General features: G+C 42.3%; 1 long non-coding RNA gene across 1 annotated transcript; it reads left to right on the top strand.

The window, feature by feature from the left end:
* The first annotated feature begins 10,427 nt into the window (after nucleotides 1-10,427).
* Nucleotides 10,428-16,775, top strand: LOC147607142 (uncharacterized). The gene is made up of 3 exons (XR_015264911.1): nucleotides 10,428-11,265; nucleotides 16,423-16,560; nucleotides 16,642-16,775. It is a non-coding gene; the product is annotated as an uncharacterized LOC147607142 (long non-coding RNA).
* The last annotated feature ends 1,998 nt before the right edge of the window (nucleotides 16,776-18,773 follow it).

The raw sequence follows: 18,773 nt of genomic DNA, 5'->3' as shown, positions 1-18,773 counted from the left end.
CACTCTACTCCACCTAAGCCAAAAAATATAGTGTCTTATGCTTTGTCACTCTACTCCACCTAAGCCAAATTAGATAGTGTCTTATGCTTTGTTACTCTACTCCACCTAAGCCAAATTAGATAGTGTCTTATGCTTTGTCACTCTACTCCACCTAAGCCAAAAAAATATAGAGTCTTATGCCTTGTTACTCTACTCCACCTAAGCCAAATTAGATAGAGTCTTATGCCTTGTTACTCTACTCCACCTAAGCCAAATTAGATAGTGTCTTATGCTTTGTTACTCTACTCCATCTAAGCCAAAATATATAGTGTCTTATGCTATGTTACTCCACCAAAGCCAAGAACTGTGAATTCTTTAATAATTCACTAGTTTTTGACACTTCTCTCTTTCTTCAATCCCCATTGGTGGCTCCATCAACATACTAAACCAATTGATTGGTTGGGGGCCTCTACCGTGAATAAAGAATCAAGCAAATTATAAGGTAAGTATATTGAATTTTGATCTTTCTATAATTTCTCAATGATTCTCTCTTCTCAACCCCTCTCAAGCTTGAGAAGTTTAATTGGTATGGTTTTTTTAAATGCTATTGAAGTTAATTGGTGAATAGTAGTGAAGAGTTACATAATTTAATAAATGCTATAGAAGTTAATTTCTATTTATGTTTAAATTCTAATGGTTCTTATGTAATTTCTCTCTCTCACTCAAGAAATGGTCATACTCATGAACCATTCTCAATCCAAATGAAGCTTTTCATAAAGCCTTTCCTTAATCCAAGATTAAGCTATGCTTGAGGCCAAATTAATGGCTTTTTGCTATGCTTTTAGTTTATGCACATTGATGATTCAATCCATTATGGATTGATGACCCAATTAGAGACCATTCTAATTGTTTTCTTAATGATCCAATTAGAGACCATTATGGATTGATGATCCAATTAGAGACCATTCTAATTATTCCTTTAATAATGAGCTTTATCCCTTAGAAAAAAATTGAGATTTATCAGTCATAGTAGCGGAGCTATGGCAAAATTTTTATAGAAATTACGCATAAAATAAATTCATTCAAAGTATAAAAAGAGGAATTCCTACCATATTCTAGGAACTATCATCCTAGATTAATTAAAAGAATTTTATTATGCATGGAGATGTGGATGTTGCATGTAGATGTAGATGTATGGATGTGAGTGTGAATGTGGAGGTGGATGTATGCATGGGACGTGGATGTATGCATGTAGAAATAGATGTGTAGATGAGGATGTAAATGGAGATGTGGATGGATGCATGTAGATGTAGAGGTATAGATGTAGATGTGAATGGAGATGTGGATGTATACATGTAGATGTAGAAGTATAGATGTAGATGTGGATGTGGAGGTGGAGGTGGATGGATGCATGTAGATGTAGATGTATAGATGTAGATGGGAATGGAGATATGGATGTATGCATGTAGATGTAGTTGTGAATGGAGATGTATATGTATACATGTAGATGTAGATGTATAGATGTAGATGTGGATGTGGATGGGGATGTATGCATGTAGATGTAGGTGTATAGACGTAGATGTGGATGTAGAGGTGGATATATGCATGTAGATGTAGATGTATAGATGTGGATGTGAATGTGGAGTGGATGTATGCATGTAGATGTAGATGTATGGAGGTGAATGTGAATGTGGATGTGTGGATGTATGCATAGGGATGTAGATGTATGCATGTAGATGTGAATGTACGCATATAGTTGTGGATGTATGGATGTGAATATACGATTGTGATGTGAGGGAATCTGAAGTGATGAGATGGAAATGATGTGATGGGATGAGTATACATATAAATGGAATATGGAATAAGTAATGTAGATTGAGGAGGGATAATGTGGAAAAATGAAAGTTAAAATAGAAATTGTATTGTAAACTGTTTGTAAATGCTGTTTGTAAATGCTGTCTGTAAATGATTGTTTTATGTCAAGAATGCTGGGGGGAGCATTTTGACCGTCTTGTGATTAAGGTCGTGATGAGAAAGTTGCAACTGCTGACGGGGAGTCAATGAAGGACGTCTCGCGTAGCAAGGTCGGCCGAGGTCTTGACCAGCCTCGGTGCGATTAAAATGGTGAGCTTCCGGTACGGTGGATGAGGGGCCAAGGAAGCGGCCTATGCGTGAAGCGCTAGGTTACCTGCGAAGGATCCTAGAGGGTGCTGACCATACGGTGCTCGGGCTCTGGGTCGCCTAGGATACCCACGCGTGCGTCGAGGAAGATATTGGAACAGAGTTGGAGTTGTTTTCTGAAATCGAGCATGGATCTGGTTGATTGACCTTGCTGGTCTTCAATGGATGAGTCCATGGCTCCTTATATGGATCTGTTGGTTGATCTTGCTGATCTTCAACGAGAGTCCATCATGTTAAGTGATTATATTGCCAAGTATTATGGGCTAGGAACTATCGAAACGGCTCTTGAGCGTTCTAGTTGCCAATGATGCCATAGATACTCTGATGAAGGAATGATGGGAAATTAAGAATCAATTGGATAAATTGGAAGATGGTGATCAATGATACTATGGTTTTATTAAAGGATTGTTTTAAACTGGTTGAATCTGGTTGAAAAAGGCAATTTCATATTGGGTGTGTGAGTGGTGTGACTAGTTTTATTTTGCATGAACATCTGGCTAGGGGGCCTTGGAACTCTTTTCCTTGGTACCCGGGACAAAACCTAACCAAATTTTTAATTGGATCCCATCACTACAGTTGTTGGGCGGTTGGCTAACCCATGGGATTGGATGGGGTTAGGCTGGACTGATGGATCCGTAAATCGAGACTCAAACTTTTGTTTTTACGATAGAAAAAAAAAATCCCGGACAGTAACTGTTCTATGGATAGGAATCAACGGCTGTGCCTCTTGAATGGGGAAAAAAGCGTTGATCCCAATGATCCAAGTGCAAGTTTCTTCCTTGAACTGACTAAGTATCTTATAGATGTAATTGGATCATCTCGATCAGAAATGATCTTGACTACGTTAGAGTAAAAAGTTATCCTGGTGGAATCGCCCGTGCTTTCCGGTAAAGGAAGTTTTTCCAGGTTCGGTTTTGGAACAACCGACGGATTAGTCTCTTATCCGGATATCCGTGGGCGAGGCCCCGAGTGTGGGACCCCTGTCCCGCGCGAGAAGCGCTATTTCCGCTGCTAGTATCCCGAATCTGTTGCTCGGTGGGAACAGGGATCTTACAAAGAACCTGAAGAATACATGTTGAATATTTTAAGTGTTGTTTTCAGCTCCTTTCTTAAGAACTGTGGACTATGATAATGTATCTCAAAACCTGAAATAATGGACTGCACATTAGATTTGGAGAAAAAGGAGGTTATTTCTTAAGAGCTGTGGACTATAGTGTGTGATACTGTATCTCATAATGCGCATGACACACACCACAGTCCACCCCTTTCACGTTCTAATATATTTCTTTTTCAAGGTTCTTGAAACAAGCTCTTCATTTACTCTCAAGATTCATATATTTTTACTTGTAGGTGCTGCCAAATGGAAAATCTCACTCCAAATCTCAACATGGAGTGGTGTGAGGAAGAAAGAGTGCCTTTCACCCAATATTCCCAAACATGGGATTCTCAGTTTTTATCACATTGCCAATCTATGGAACAAGGGGGTAAACATGGTTTGTCTCAAACTGATGTAACCCCACCCCCCCACATTTTTTCTTTTTGTCATGGGCTCGCTGCAGCTACTCGAGCATTACCAACATTAATCTACCCCAAACCGTAGAGGGTAAGAGTAAACTGAAGGCTCGAAAAGGAAAGAAAGTTTTAGCAACTTCATCTCAAACTGTACCCCCTCTTATTAACACACCTCCACCAATCCCACAATCCATTTCCCAGTCTCTACCGGTAGAAGGGAAAGCTTCAAGCTTCAAGCGATGCTGGAAAGCCAATTCCAACAAAGATTTTCTTTCAATCAGGAGACTGGACAATGAAAGAAACTGCCACTCTATTGGATGCTCGTGCCAAGTTATTTAAAGATATGAAAGATGGTAGTCTAAATGTCATCCTTAAGACGGGAGATGAGCAGTGGGAGTTCATATCAAAATTTTGTGTTCAGCAAGGAGTGTTTCGTTCTCCCGATCAATGTCTCTTTCGCTGGGATCGTATTTCAGCATAATTCAAGAAGGTGCATGGCATATCCCTTCTGGTTGTGATAGTTATTGGAACATGACTCCTAACCAACTGAGAAGAAATGAAGCTCCCTCGAAACTTTGCTGAAGATCTATACACAACCATACTTTTTTTTTTTAAACCAACAAGCACAGGAATTAAATAAGAGAGACAGAATTTACACAGTCTGGCTGTGAAACAGCCCAACACAAATAACAATTACAAAACTCATTGTCTCAAATCTTCAATTCTGGATTGCAAAGTATATAAAAAGCGAAAGGCCTCCTCCTTCTTCATTTGAAGCGCACATTGCTGAGCTTGTGAGACGGATTACTTGATTGCAAGGGTTCTCCAAGTACTGCATCTTGTTTGGTATACAATCTCATCTGCACTAGGTGGATGTCATGGATCTACACATAAAAATCAGAAAACAACATTCTCAGATTTGGAATCTGGTAAGCAGCCTCAAAAGCAGTCGCACATCTATCTCTCCAAATTAAGCAGAGGAATTCAGCTCTAACTCCGGCCCAACAATGAGAGAGCACCCAAACCGAGTCCCCAAGAAGAAGTTGTTTGGCAGATGGCAGGCAGCCCAAAGTAGCCCAAATCGGAGATAGAATGTCAACAGATCTCTGACAATTTCTGAATAGATGCCCAATATCTTCGATGCAAAGTTTACATCTACCACAAATCCCATCTGAGATTCCACATTTCCTACATTTGTCACCTGTCCAGATGGCTTTATGCATAATCAACCACATTAACACAGATTTCTTAGGCTGAATCTCTTTAGACCAAAGTGAGCTGAATTTGAAGTTCCATTGACGTCTATCATACAGGACTGCCCATCTTTTGTTGAGAATCACATGAACAGGGGTAGATAGAGCAGTTGGGACACGGGGGGGTGACAGAACGCTGTGCCTCCTCTCCAACATAGACCTTTGAGGGAGATGGGCTCAGAGACTGAAATCTGCCAGGCCACTTCTTCAGGAAAGATGCTAATACGTTCTTGCACCAGCCTCACTTCCCATGGGAGGAGAGAGAATTTTAACAGCAGCTCATCATTAGTCATCCACCTATGGGAGGGAAGGTGCCACACGTCAGCCCACACTTTGATTCCTTTTTTGTGAATACGTAATGCAGAACGTATTGAGATGCTGGACACCGGAGGCACTGGACTAAGAGGAAACCACAGCAAGTCGGAGGCTCTGATAGCGAAACTGTGTCTGCTTTCCCACACAACTCCTACTTTATCACGATACTTGTTCCAGGCTTTCCATAAAGAGCGAAGTTGATCAGAACCTTTAGGTTTGACAGGTTCATGACCTATCAAGATGGTAATCCAAGGCAAATCCTTCCAACCTGAGAAGTTTTCCAAGGAGAATTGGTCAGAGTTCCTGAAGAGCAAACGGGAAGAAAATTCCTCAGGGTGAGAGACAGCTCTAATAATAGCCTTAAAAGCAAGACAGTCAGCCCTAGCAAGAATATCTACTACCCCCAATCCCCCTTTGTCCTTGGGAAGGCAGCAGAACTCCCATTTGACTTTGGCAACTCCTCTCCTGAAATGGTCTCTTGTCCAAAGAAAGTTCCTACACAGCTTTTCAATTTCCTGTCTGGGGGTCTCCAGCAGGAGAGGAAGAAAAGGACGTAAGCAGTTAAGAAATGATTAATTACCAACACTGTGCCTGCTAATGAAAGCTGCAAACCCACCCATCTATTCAGCTTACCCCTGAATTTTTCAACTACCCAGTCCCACCTTTGTTTCAGGGTAACTCCGAATCCCATAGGAATGCCCAGTAACTGAAAGATTTCACCATCCCTAATGCTTTGACAACCCTGCTGAATCACCCACAAAGGGAGATTTCCTTCAACAGAGAACACGCCGGTTTTTGTATGATTAACCCTTGAGCCAAAAGCTAGACAGAAGGTGTCCAGCACCGTCCAGAAGGTCAGGAGAGAATTCTGATCATTGATGAGCAAGGCGTTGGTGTCATCCGCAAATTGAGATAGAATCTGCACACCATTTGAGCTCGGAAAGGGAATGCCTTGGATTAGCCCCAATCTCTGGGATCTTTGCACCATACAATTCAAGCTATCCACAGCTATCACAAACAGCAGAGGAGCAAGGGGACAGCCCTGTCTGACCGACCTAGCCAAGGGAAAAACGTCTAACATTGAGTTGTTAAGTGCCACTCTAGCTGAAGCGTTGCCAAAAAGGGTCTTAACAAACTGGATCAAGCTCGGGCCAAACCCCATCTTCTCTCCAGACTGAGTAATACAAAACTCCACTCCAGCCTGTCATATGCTTTGTCAAAATCAACTTTGGCAAAAATAAAGTCTATACCTCTCTCCTGAGCATACTCTACTCCTTCCCAAATTGAGATTACAGCTTCAATAAGTCTTCTTCCACGAATGATGAACCCTTTCTGCTCAACTGAGATACGTTTCATTAAGCTGGGAGTGATCTTGCAGGCTATCACTTTGGCGAGCACTTTGTACACAGAGTTCAGCATGGTCAGAGGCCTCCAATTCTCAAGGAGATCCTTAGGACCACGTTTGTGAATAAGTTTTATCACTCCCGTATTGATAATAGTGGGCAGGGCAGAGTACTTCACCGATTCTTCCCAGACCTTCTGAATGAAAGGGGCAATCCAATCTTTAAATGCAAGGAAGAACTCACCAGGCATACCATCCAATCCAGGAGTTTTGTTAGGTTTCAGACACTCTATGGCCATCTTAATTTCTGAGATTGAAATAGGAACATCAAGTTGCCTTGCCAGCTCTGCAAAGATGACCTTATATCTAGCCTCCCAGACAGTGTCACGTGCTTTAGCCTTCAGCTCACTGGGCTCTTCAGGTGAACTAAAGAGCTTTTGAAAGTGATTACGGACCAGCACATAGTTTTCCTCCTCAGTCCTAGCCGTGCCATCATCTGTGGACAGCAAGGGTACAAGATCCCTCACTTGTTTTTCCCTCAGTATCTTGAACATTTCTTTAGACGGGCGGTCTATCTTTCCAGCCCACCACTCTCTAAAGAACACCGTGGCATGCTTGAAGGCTAGATCTAATATGGGCCCTTAGCTTTGTGATCATTTCTTGTTCCTCAGCTGCAGCATTGCTCTTGGCTTCAAGTTCCATAAGATGGAGATAGATAGATTCTCTCCTTTTCCTCCTAATGATAGTCACCTCTTTCCTAAAACCAATAAGGGCTTTTTGTGACTCCCTCAGAGCTTGAGACCAAGCCGCGACAGGGGAGTGAGCTTTGCTGAATGCTCTCACCCAGATCCTCTTGAGTTCATTTTGCACCACCTTAAGATGGAAGAGGGGGTGAAACCATGAATTTCTAACTTTAGTGGCTTTGTCATCCATGGTGACTACTAGGGGATAATGATCCGACAAACAGGAGGAGAATTTAGGTTTGGACTTGACTCTGGAGTATAAGTTGGCTAAATCCGAGGAGACGTAGCATCTGTCTAGCCTTGCCTTCCTGGCATTATCGCCAGAGGAGTAATTCTGCCAAGTGAACTCAGATTCCTCTCCTACATCCCACAAAGACAAGAGCTCTTTGACTTGGTCCCACCTCTCTTTCTCTAGACCTTTGATTATTTGTCCCAGGCCTTTGTATCTATCCGCTAAGGACTCCACCATGCTTGATCATGTCGGGAAAGAGAGGTTGATTAACCCTGGTGATGTTGTGTATGACACAGCACAAGATATTTTGGGTGAGTCATGCATTATTTAATTGGTATTTTAGGTAAATTGTGGATTATCTGATTTCTTTCAATGCTTAATTGTTAGCAATTTCAAATCATTGTCATTTTTTATATGTAGGGGATTCCACTTCACCGAATAGGGCTGGTGGTTCAAGCAACAAGGATGGTGATCCCTTCATGGATGAGGAGTGCTCATCCGGCAAGAAACGCAAGTGAGGAGATAAAATGTCGGTGCTGAAAAAAGAACTTGAGGGTACAACAAAGCAACTCATTTCATTCATGGATAGCATCGATGCGCGAAGGGGAAAACATGAAGATGAGGTTATTGAGCTCACAAAGTCCGAGTTTGAGGTAGTGGCACTCAATAGAAAGTGCTTGGCATTGGAAGAGGAGTCTAACGAAGCCTTGAAACAAATTGCTGAAGCATTTAAGTGCTTTGCCATGCATGCATCATCTTTTAATGCATAATGGAAAAGTGTGGCTTTTAAATTGCAAGTCATGGCCTATGTTTTTTGTGGAATGCTTATCTTTTGTAATGGTCTTTGTTATCCAAACTTAAGTCAAAGCATATCCTGGCTGTAATATCTATCCTCGTTGTAATATCTATCCTCACTGTAATATCTGCAATGTTTTGATGGATTTTGGCATCTAAACAGTTCTGTATCCTGGTCTTCTAAGGTGGTCTTAGCATCTAAACAGTTATGTATCCTGGTTTTCTAAGGTGGCCTTAACATCTAATTAATAGTCAATGGGCATTAAGGTCTTAATAGGTGGTCTTAACATCTGTTAATAGTTGGGGATTATGGTCTGATTTGGGCATTTTGTTCACTCACATCTACATAATTGGACACTATGGTCTTTCAGGGTTGGACTTGCATGTGATAACTTGGGCATTTTGGTCTAATAACTCTGAGGAATGGATATATGGCAGCTCCCCTCTTCCAATTGCTTCTTCACAAGCTCCACACTCCCTGCCATGGTTTCCTCTTCTTGAACTTCAGTTATGCTCACCAGGCTCACTGCAGAGCCTACTAACCTGATGGGCTGTGGCATGATCACTCTTGTCGTAATGGGTGCATTGCTTGCAGTGATGTGTCCATTGCTCTTCCTCACTCCATGTCGAAGCATCAGTTCTTTAATGCTTGCAGCAGATGAGGGGGTCTTCTTGCTCGTTTAGCTTGGCTTCCTGAACAGGACACCCCATCAAGTAGGGCACCCATCAAGTAGCCTCTTGGTTTGTAATCACTTCTTCAAAAAACCCCATAAAGTAGTAGAGATGTAATCACTTTGGCTTTCTAACTGCAATTTGAACTGACCCAACCGAGTAGGGATTCCCAGAGGATCAATAAAGGGGGCAAGCATACTAAAATCGTCTTTGCAGGCACTTTCATAGCCGTGGTTGACCCACAAAACCTTCTGGCTGTTGTCTTCAGGCTCTGAAGAATGGCCATAGACTTGCTCCATGTATGCATAGCTGCTTCTAGGGACACTGTTATTTGGAAGGCTATGGCTGGAAGAAGACCAGCTGGATATGGTGGGGAGTCCCCTCTTGAAGGAGTCTCGGGAAGTAGGTCAATGTGGTGAAGAACAATGTGGTGGCCTACCTGCCCAACACCAACATAACAGGCATCATCGTGGGCCGAGGTGTTCACAAGCCTGCCCAACGCCGCCCTGGTGCTACTCCCTGCCATGAAGTTTCTGTACTCTGCTTTGCTTTAGTAGCTTCCAATCTCCAAAAGCAGGTTAAGATCTCAACAACCCTCTCCACTTCCCTCATCTTGGATTCCTTCCCTCAAGGAAGGGCGTGTATCCTCTGTGGTTCTAATTTCGGAGGTACTTGGCCTTCTCCTTGAGGGGAAGAGAGAGGAACTTCCTGCTCTGTTCAAACACTTGCTCCATGAAGGCCGGACTGATCCCATGGTTCACAAGGTAGAAGAAGCCACAGTCCAGACATGCCCACCGACCGGTAACGCAGCTCAGTTCAGTGGCAATCGCGCGCGCGCTGTGTTTCAGGCTCTCGAGTCTCTCCTCTGTTTTTTTTCCAGGATTTTTTTTAAAAAAAAAATCAAAAATTAAACTGTGGTCCACGCGACCACTCGCCGTACGGGCAGAAAGCCGTGCTTTTTGCCCTGCCCACCATGGGTGGGCGGTCCCACGCGACCACCTTAAGATCATAACTTATTTCTAGCCGTTGTAAAAACCCCATCATTTCAATTTTTGGTTTTTATTTTTTATTTTTTAAGAGGCCATCTTCTTCACCCCCCCTCCTCGTTACTAGTTAGTCTCCACCGCCCGGGCCCCTCTCTCTCTTTCTCTCTCTCGCTGGACCTCACGGCACTCGCCGCTGGATGATCTGCTGGAACGTGAAGCTTCTTTGCCGTTTCACTGGCCATGCTACCGTGAAAGCATTCTTTGTCTTCTTCTCCCCATCCATCGTTGGCAGTTTTCCGTCTCCTTGCGTAGCAGGCTGGTGCTGACTCCTCCTTGCATACGCACCACTCCACCCCCTCGTACTCCTATAAAGCCACTCCCCCACGGCTAGGATATTAGCTCTGCCGATCACTTCCGCGTAGCCCTACACCACCCCCTTTGCTTTGTTTCCGCGTACCCCCCCACCACTCGTTCGTCTAAGCGAACCCCTCGCCCAGCCACCCCCTCACCACCACTCGTTCGTCCTCGCGACCTTTTGCTAAGCGAACCCAGCCACTCCTCACGTGCTTTCTGCCTCTCTCCAACTCTCGCAGCCTGTCCCTTCCCTCTGGTGACCCGCCGGCTCTCTCTTGCTCTCTCTATCTCCCGCTCTCACTCTCCTGTCAACTCCCTCACCCTCTCTATCTCCTGCACTCACTCCCCTGTCAATTCCCCCACCCTCTCTCACTCCCTGCCTCTCACTCTCTCCCTCTCCTGGTCTATTCTCTAACTACTTCCACCTCTCTCTCTCTCTCTCTCTCTCTCTCTCTCTCGATCGATCATTCATTCAATGTCTTTCTCCGTTTCTTCTATTTTTCACTACTAAGATAAAGAAAAAAACTATAACTTTGCATAAAACCTGGTGGTGGAAGAATAAACTAAGAGATTAGAGGTTCTATCTCCAAGGAAGTTCACGTTATATTCTACTTAAGTTCTATCTCCAAGGAAGTCCACGTTATATTCTACTTCAGAGAGGATTTTAACTCAACTCCCAAGCCATGTGAGTTACTTCCTGACAATAAAAATAAGGCTCAATCACGACAAGGAATAATGGCTCGTGGAGGATGTGGTTGTCCCCAAGGGTAGTTGACTGTGATGAGGACTCGATGAGGATACAATTGAACCTCAAATAGCAGTAATTGCAAATGTTTCCCAAGGAAGTGGAGGACTAGCTCAACTTCTTGTAACCACAAATATTGGACCTCCACCTTGTCATGTAAGTGGGACCAACCCTAGAAGTTTTTTATTAAGAAAAGGGATTGTCTTATGCATTTAACTAGGGATTTTTCCTTTAAGAAAATAGAAAAGGTTCTCTCTCTCATGTGAGTATGTTTGTTACATGGATTGCTACATGAAATGTAGATACATTTAACTAGGTAAATTTTCTTTACGAAAATAGAAAAGGTTCTCTCTCATGTGAGTATGTTTGATACATGGATTGCTACGTGAAATGTGGATGTAAGATTACGACAAGGCCGGTCATATATTCTAAAGTTGTTGAAAAATAAACCAAGGGACGTGTATCTCTTGGGGATAACCATTCCGAAGTGATCGGTTTGGGGCAATTGGGTATTCCCCCACCCAGGGTAACCAACTCTTAAGTATTTATGGAGTTGGGCAACTACTTATAATGGTTAACAAACCACAAAGGAGGGTGAAGGTTCCTATCAGGATTGCAACCCTGAGCCTAACAGGTCTCATGTTAGTTTAGGTGAGTGAGGGGACATTTCACCTTACTAATATGTAATAATTTATCACCAGGACGGGGTCGCAATGCCTAGATTATATGTAACTCACTGCACCGAGAGGTGTTTTAACTCACTGCACCGAGAGGTGTTTTTCAAGATTATGTTGTAATTAAAATTTATAATTATATATGTATTGTTTTAAAAATGATTTGTTGGCATTAAGGGATAAAGGAACCTGTGAAGGAAATTAAATTAAGGAATTATGCTATGTGATGTATCTGTACCAATAAATGTGCTTAGTAATTAAAAACCTCAAAGTGGAACCTATCTCGAATCTAGAAAGTGGGTGGTAGGGTGGACCCGATTAGTCAAGTATTTAAAATATAGATTAATATTAGGTAAGACTCCCAAGACCATGAATGTATTTGTACATCAAATAGTCAAGAATTAGCTCTCGATCATGCAATCTTCATAGAAAGCTTAGGGCGTTTCTTACTAGTGAGACCCCTCTCTACCAACCCGATTAGTCACATACTTTCCAAAGTAGAAAATATAGATAAATATTAGGTAACACTCCCAAGACCATGAATGTATTCGTACATTGGATAGTCAAGAATTGGCTCTCGATTAGGCAATCTTCATAGAATGTTTGGGGTGTTATGTACTAGTGAGACCCCTCTCTACCTCGAAGGAAGGAAGGGTACGGGAGGTATCTTACAGGTGGTATTAGAGCCATGTTAAGGGTAGAGAGAAAATTTAATTGTGACAATTGAATTACATGTATGATCCCATATGAGTATTGATACAGTAGAAATACTCAAATTGACCTTCAACCAATTAGTGATCAAACCAATTGACGAATGAAGAGCTTAGGCAAGTCACTTTTTAGACTTCTATCGACCACTACATTGAGGATGAAGTTTCTACAGTTTCTCGCTACTCATAAATGTATATTCGCTAGTAGATTTGCACTTATAGATATCGAGCTATGCATCCTTTAGATTTTAGAGAAGCTTAGAGTTCTAGAATACTTCATTTTCTATTGGACTCTTTTCCTAGATCAAACTGTCATTGCAAATGGGAAGACGTACGCATCCCAACACACTCAATTCATCCCTAAGTGTAGGATTCATTGTTGTGGTAGGTTTCACCCAGGATTTGTAGGGATCATTGATTCCAAAAACATCTATGCCTTGGATCTTACCAAGCAATCTCCCAAGTTTGTCATAGGGATAAACAATCTTCAAGAAAGTATTGTAAATCAGCACTCAACCTTGTTCGCAAAATGTAATAAAAAGTGAATATTATCTTTTTCACCTCTTTGGGTTTTCTTTGAGTTTGGCATTAAAGCATGTTCTCTCTTTTCATGCCAACATGATGATGAAGGTGAAATGAAATTCTTGCTTGAGTAGATGCAACCCTCTTCCTTCTTAACAAAAGGAAAAGATGTGGCTAAAGATGTAGTGGCATAGATAGAGTCCATGATCGACTATTTCTCTCTTGTTGGTACTAATGAAGCCAACCAATCTATGTTGGCCTGTTTTTGCCTAACTAATGAGGTTTCTTCCCTAAAGTTTAAGCATGGTTTATTATACAATAATCTTCGTTTGCTTTTTTACTACTTTTCTACCAAACTATAGGATGGGAACGTTTTTCATTCTTAATCATGGATTATTATATGATAATCTTCAAATTTTTTTAATGCTAAGAACACTACATGGTGAGAGCAGGGTTCGAACCCGCAATCTTTAGATCATGAGCCTGACAAGTTGGCCAAAAGAAAAGGAGAGGGAAAAGATACTACATTTGAAAAAAAAAATCAAAGGAAGAAGCTGAGACAATCATGAAATCCATTAGAAAGAAATGGGATCATCGAGAGGTTTTCTTCCATGAAGAAAACTGGAAATAAGAATATTGTCTCTAGAAAAAGGACTAGAAAAAAGAACGTCTCTAGAAAAAGGATTGAAAAAAAGACATTCATTTTAGGGGTGATCACAAATAAATTATCTAGCCTAACAAGACCTTACCTTACCACATCAAATTTGCACAAGAAGTTAGAGCTTTAGTGAAGCTAGATTGTCCAATGAAAGGGTGATCATATGGTGGAAGGAGTGGTGTAGAGAAAAGGATGTCTAGGAAAGCACTGTCACCTAGAAACAAATCAAGGGAGCTATCAAGAAAAGGTACTTGCCCTTGGACTTTGAAGCCCTAAAGATGAATGAGTGTCATGTGCATGAAAGATGCCATGGACATTATCAGGTGGTGCTGGTCCAAAAGAGGCAGCCAGATAAAAAGTATGAACCAGAATTTAGGAGCATCAGCGTGCAGATGAGGTAGTAGCTTCGACTTGGAGCCAGGGCATGGATGATGCGTTGTCGGCGGGCGGCGGCTGAACCAGGTAGGAACACATGAGCTGTCGGCTGCTTACAGAAAATGGGCGGCCGGACCAAACAGTGGCGGTTGACCAACCAGAGGCGGCTGCAGAGCACTGGGTTTTATGGATTTAATGCCAAGACTGCTGGGGCCGGCTGCTGGTCGGCCAGTTATCCAAGGAAATCAAAAGGCCTATAAATAGGTAAGGTAGCTCATCATTGTACTCATTCAGTCCTTTAGGGATTGGATCCTTAGGGTCCAAGTAGGGACCAAAATTTGGTGTTTAACACCCTTTTTATGAAGACAACCTAGGGCTGTAGAAGAGTACCTTTTCGTACTATAGTAATATACTGAATTTCCAGCACATATCTCTCTACTCTCTCTCTCCATTTTTGCGTTTTGCATCAGCATGTTTCCAGGAGTGTTTAGGGCTGAAAGAAGACTCCTAGAGCTTTCGCGTGTTACATTGGTATCAGAGCATCAGGCTTAGCAAAGCTAAACACTGAATCAGTCCCATATGATGGTGTACAAGTCCAAAGTACAGGAAAGTACACGGATACGAAGCCCAAGGCAAGGAACACAGAATCCGGAAGAGCTCCCAGGAGGTTTGTTGGTGGGATTCCACAGAGCCAGAGGGGATGGCAGTCCTATGAGCCAGATAGGTTCTCGAGCAACGGTCCCAAGGGAGGATTATCCTCCAAGGGGTGATGTGAGAGTGCCAGACTCATTTCTCAGTAATGAAGACCAAGACAGTGTTCAGAGTCGGGGCAAGAATGGATTGTGGACTAGATGAAACAGATGCATAGATTTTAATCTGAGACAAAGTGGGTTGAAAACCAGGCCGGGCTTTCAGAGAAAAGGGTTGCCATGGATGGATGGATGACAGAGGGACTTCGGGAAAAGAGTGGGATGATGACAGTCATCCAAGAACAAGTTGGAATCCCGTCATCAAGTTTAGTAGAGGGGGATGTCATGTGCATGAAAGATGCAATGGACATTATCAAGTGCTGGTCTAGAAGAGGCAGCCAGATAAAGAGTATGAACCAGAATTTAAGAGCATCAGGGTGCAAATGAGGTAGTAGCTTCGACTCGAAGCCAGGGCATGGATGATGCGTTGTCGGTTGAACCACCAGGTAGGAAAACATGAGCTGTCGGCGGCTACTTACAGAAATTTACGGCTGGACCAAACAGTGATGACCAGGACCAAATCAGAGCAGCACTGGGTTTTATGGATTTAATGCCAAGACTACTGGCCGTGGTCGGCCAGTTCTCCAAGGAAATCAAAAGGCCTATAAATAGGCAAGGTAGCTCATCATTTTACTCATTCAGTCCTTTAGCGATTAGATCCTTAGGGTCCAAGTAGGGACCAGAATTTTGGTGTTTAACACCCTTTTTATGAAGACAGCCTAGGACTGTAGAAGAGTACCTTTTTGTACTATAGTAATATACTGAATTTCCAGCACATCTCTCTCTCTCTCTCTCTCTACTCTCTCTCCATTTATGTGTTTTGCATCAGCATGTTTCCAAGAGTGTTTAGGGCTGAAAGAAAAACTCCATGCATGTTGGTAGCTACCTATGCATGCCAGTACCTTCCTAAGCATGCGTGTAGCTTCCTAGGCATGCCGGGAGCTTCCTAAGCATGCATGTAGCTTCCTAGGCATGCCGATAGCTACCTATACATGTCGTTAGCTTCTTAGGCATGCTGGTAGCTACCTATGCATACCAGTAGCTTCCAATGTATGTCGTTAGCTTCTTAGGCATGCTCGAAGCTACCTATGCATGCTGGTAGCTTCCTATGCATGCATAGGTAGCTACCTAGACATGCCAGTAGCTTCCTAGGGGTACCTTCCAATGCTGGTAGCTTCCTAGGGGTACCTTCCAATGCATGCCGGTAGCTACCTATGCATGCCGGTAGCAACCTATGCATGTCGGTAGCTTCCAATGCATGCCGGTAGCTTCCAATGTAGCAACCTAGGCATGCCGATAGCTACTAGTTCATGATGCCGGTAGCAACCTAGGCATGCCGGTACCTTCCAATGCATGCCTGTAGCTACCTATGCATGCCAGTAGCTTTATGCATTAGCCATATGCATGAGGCTATATGCATAAGGCCTCATGCATAAGAGTTTTATGTTTTTTCTTAGATAGATGGCAAATAGCTTGAGGCGCGATGTTACACGTGAAGGAGGAGTCGATATTTCAACAATATTTTTAAGTATATATTAGCCTCAAATTGTATCTTATCTTTTAATTAAATAAGATTATCTTAAATAACAACTTTCTAAAATGTTCATTTGTTTATATGTCTATAGCTTGAAGCAGTGGACCACCCCCCTACGCAAGATGAATATGATTTTTCATTACAATGGGATTTGCAAGCTCTATTTGATAAGGTGTAAGATGAAGGATATATTGTTATTACTAGAGGACATGCTTGGCAAGCATGGCAAGTAAGTACATTCCTAAACCCTAAACCTCTTTGTTTTTGCAAAACTGATTTTCACTTATGTTAGTTTTTTTTTATGTTTTAGGATCATGTAACTAGAAATGATGGTGTAAATGTCCAAGCAAGGAGCGATGGAAATGTGAGAAGTGAAGCGGGTGGAGCTATAAGGAACAATAATAATCACACAACATGAGATCTAGATAACCCCTAGCTCCATATATTTTCATTACACTTTATCTTGTATATGAGTTCTTTGGAATCATACACTTATGTAATACTGTTAAGTATTGTAATTGAATTTTGACATTCCTAAAACCATGAAATACAATTGTCTTTTTTTTTTGTATTTGTCAAGTTTTACATTACACTTGTCCATGATGATGTGAAGTTGTGTTAGTTTGACTAAAAGAGTTGGGGCAGAGTGGGGAGTCCTGTGCAGACTCCCTAGTCTACCCAACTTTCTTTTTATGCAGTACTTTCGCTGCTGCTCAGCAACAAAACTAGCAGCGATATTTCGCTACTCAGTAGTTGTAAGATCCCCCGCTTCCTAAATAGGGAAAACCTTTTAGATAGTCTTGTAAGTCTAACTTAGTTTCCTACTCGTTGATACCTTAACCATATAAGATACAAGGATACGATTAGTATGTAGACCTAGTTCTATCTCGCAGAGGGAGCGTGGTATTTTTAAAGGATTTCTAAAATTAAACCATTCATAGAGAGATTGACTTTAATTCGGGCAACCTCTATTCTTGACTTTAATTCGGGCAACCTCTATTCTTGACTTCTAGAAACAACGCTTTTTTCCTTATCTATGCAAGGCACAACCGCTGACCTAGTCCTCTAGAGTAGGGTTGCCCAGGGATTTATTTATCTAACGTAGCGCTTTAATTAATTTATTGGAAAGTTACCTGACTAATCAGGTCCATCCGTCCATAGGATGTTGCTGACAGGGCATCCCATCCTCCCACTTTTCACCCAACTCATGTGTCAACTTATTTTCTAATTAATTCCTACCACACTGTTTGACATAAATAAACAAGTTCCTTAATTAAAATCCTTACACATGGTTCATTTAAACAGTTTTTATCAATGATACACAATGTTGACAAACAAAGTATTCAAAAAAATAGAAACAATGTTCAAAATTATTCATAGCCAAATCCAAGATTTTTACTTTATTATGCCGATAATTTAGAATTCGGCCTTCCAGCCTCTACGGACTGGGCAATCCTTACAGGACCATACACCTCATCGTCGGTAGTAGCTGGCAAGGACTCAAGCTGGCTTATCGCCCCCTCCAGCTCCAGCACTTGATCCTCCCGCTCCTCAGAGGGATGTCTACGCGCTAGGGAGGGCTTATTCACCGCACTAGCCTAGGCCCACAGAACTAGGCAGCATCACAATATTCACCTCCATTGGCAAAATCTTATTCTCCCAATGGTATGAGGGATACCTTGGGTTAACTCCGGGCCTCGCTAACGTTGCCGCCGGCTACACAAGCACGGAAACGGGGTTAGTGTCGAGACGGGGAGAAGATATACCTGTACTTCTTAACTCAATCAAGAAAACACTTTACAAATTGAATTCTAGAATATGACATATTTCATCACTTTCTTTGAGAAAACAACAATTTCACCAAGAATTTTTGGTATAAAGAAAAATAGCATCTCTTTCTTAATGTATTTAAAGTTAACATTAAAGATTAATAAATAAATAAAAATCTTCTTTTAAATGATGACCAAGCTAACCTGGTCATCATTTCTTTGTGGGGCTCCCAAGGGGAGAGATGGGGCGGCATCTGGAGCAACCTCTCGAGACTCCTTGATGTGCACGTCTCTCGAGGTGATATTTTGGTGCTTTTGTGAAGGAGCCATTCTGCCCACCTTCTTGTAGACCGTGATGCCATGAATCCAACGCTTTTGTCGGATCACAATTTGGATCTTGTTTGCTCAAGTTATGAGCAAAAAACCCTAGAGGTGTGAATCACCTCTAAGAGACTAAAATCCCTTACTAAAGTCACCGCTAATGGGGGGGAGGTGTCCTTAAACTTGATTTGCAGCAGGGAGAAGGCTGCAACTAGAGGGAGAGGAGGGGGAGTCCTCCCCTTAAGTCTATTCACATGGGGGAGGGGGGGGAGGGGGGGAAGAGCAGCTAAGGACACTCTACCCTCAAGGGTGAGAGGAGGCAAGAAATATTCTACAGAGGGCTTACTTGGAG

This window comes from Cibotium barometz, chromosome 56, assembly GCF_041138505.1.
Source record: "Cibotium barometz isolate CiBa-2024 chromosome 56, ASM4113850v1, whole genome shotgun sequence".
Lineage (NCBI taxonomy): Eukaryota > Viridiplantae > Streptophyta > Polypodiopsida > Cyatheales > Cibotiaceae > Cibotium > Cibotium barometz.
The sequence above is the reverse complement of the archived record's forward strand: the minus strand, read 5'-3'. Positions and strand labels throughout refer to the sequence as shown.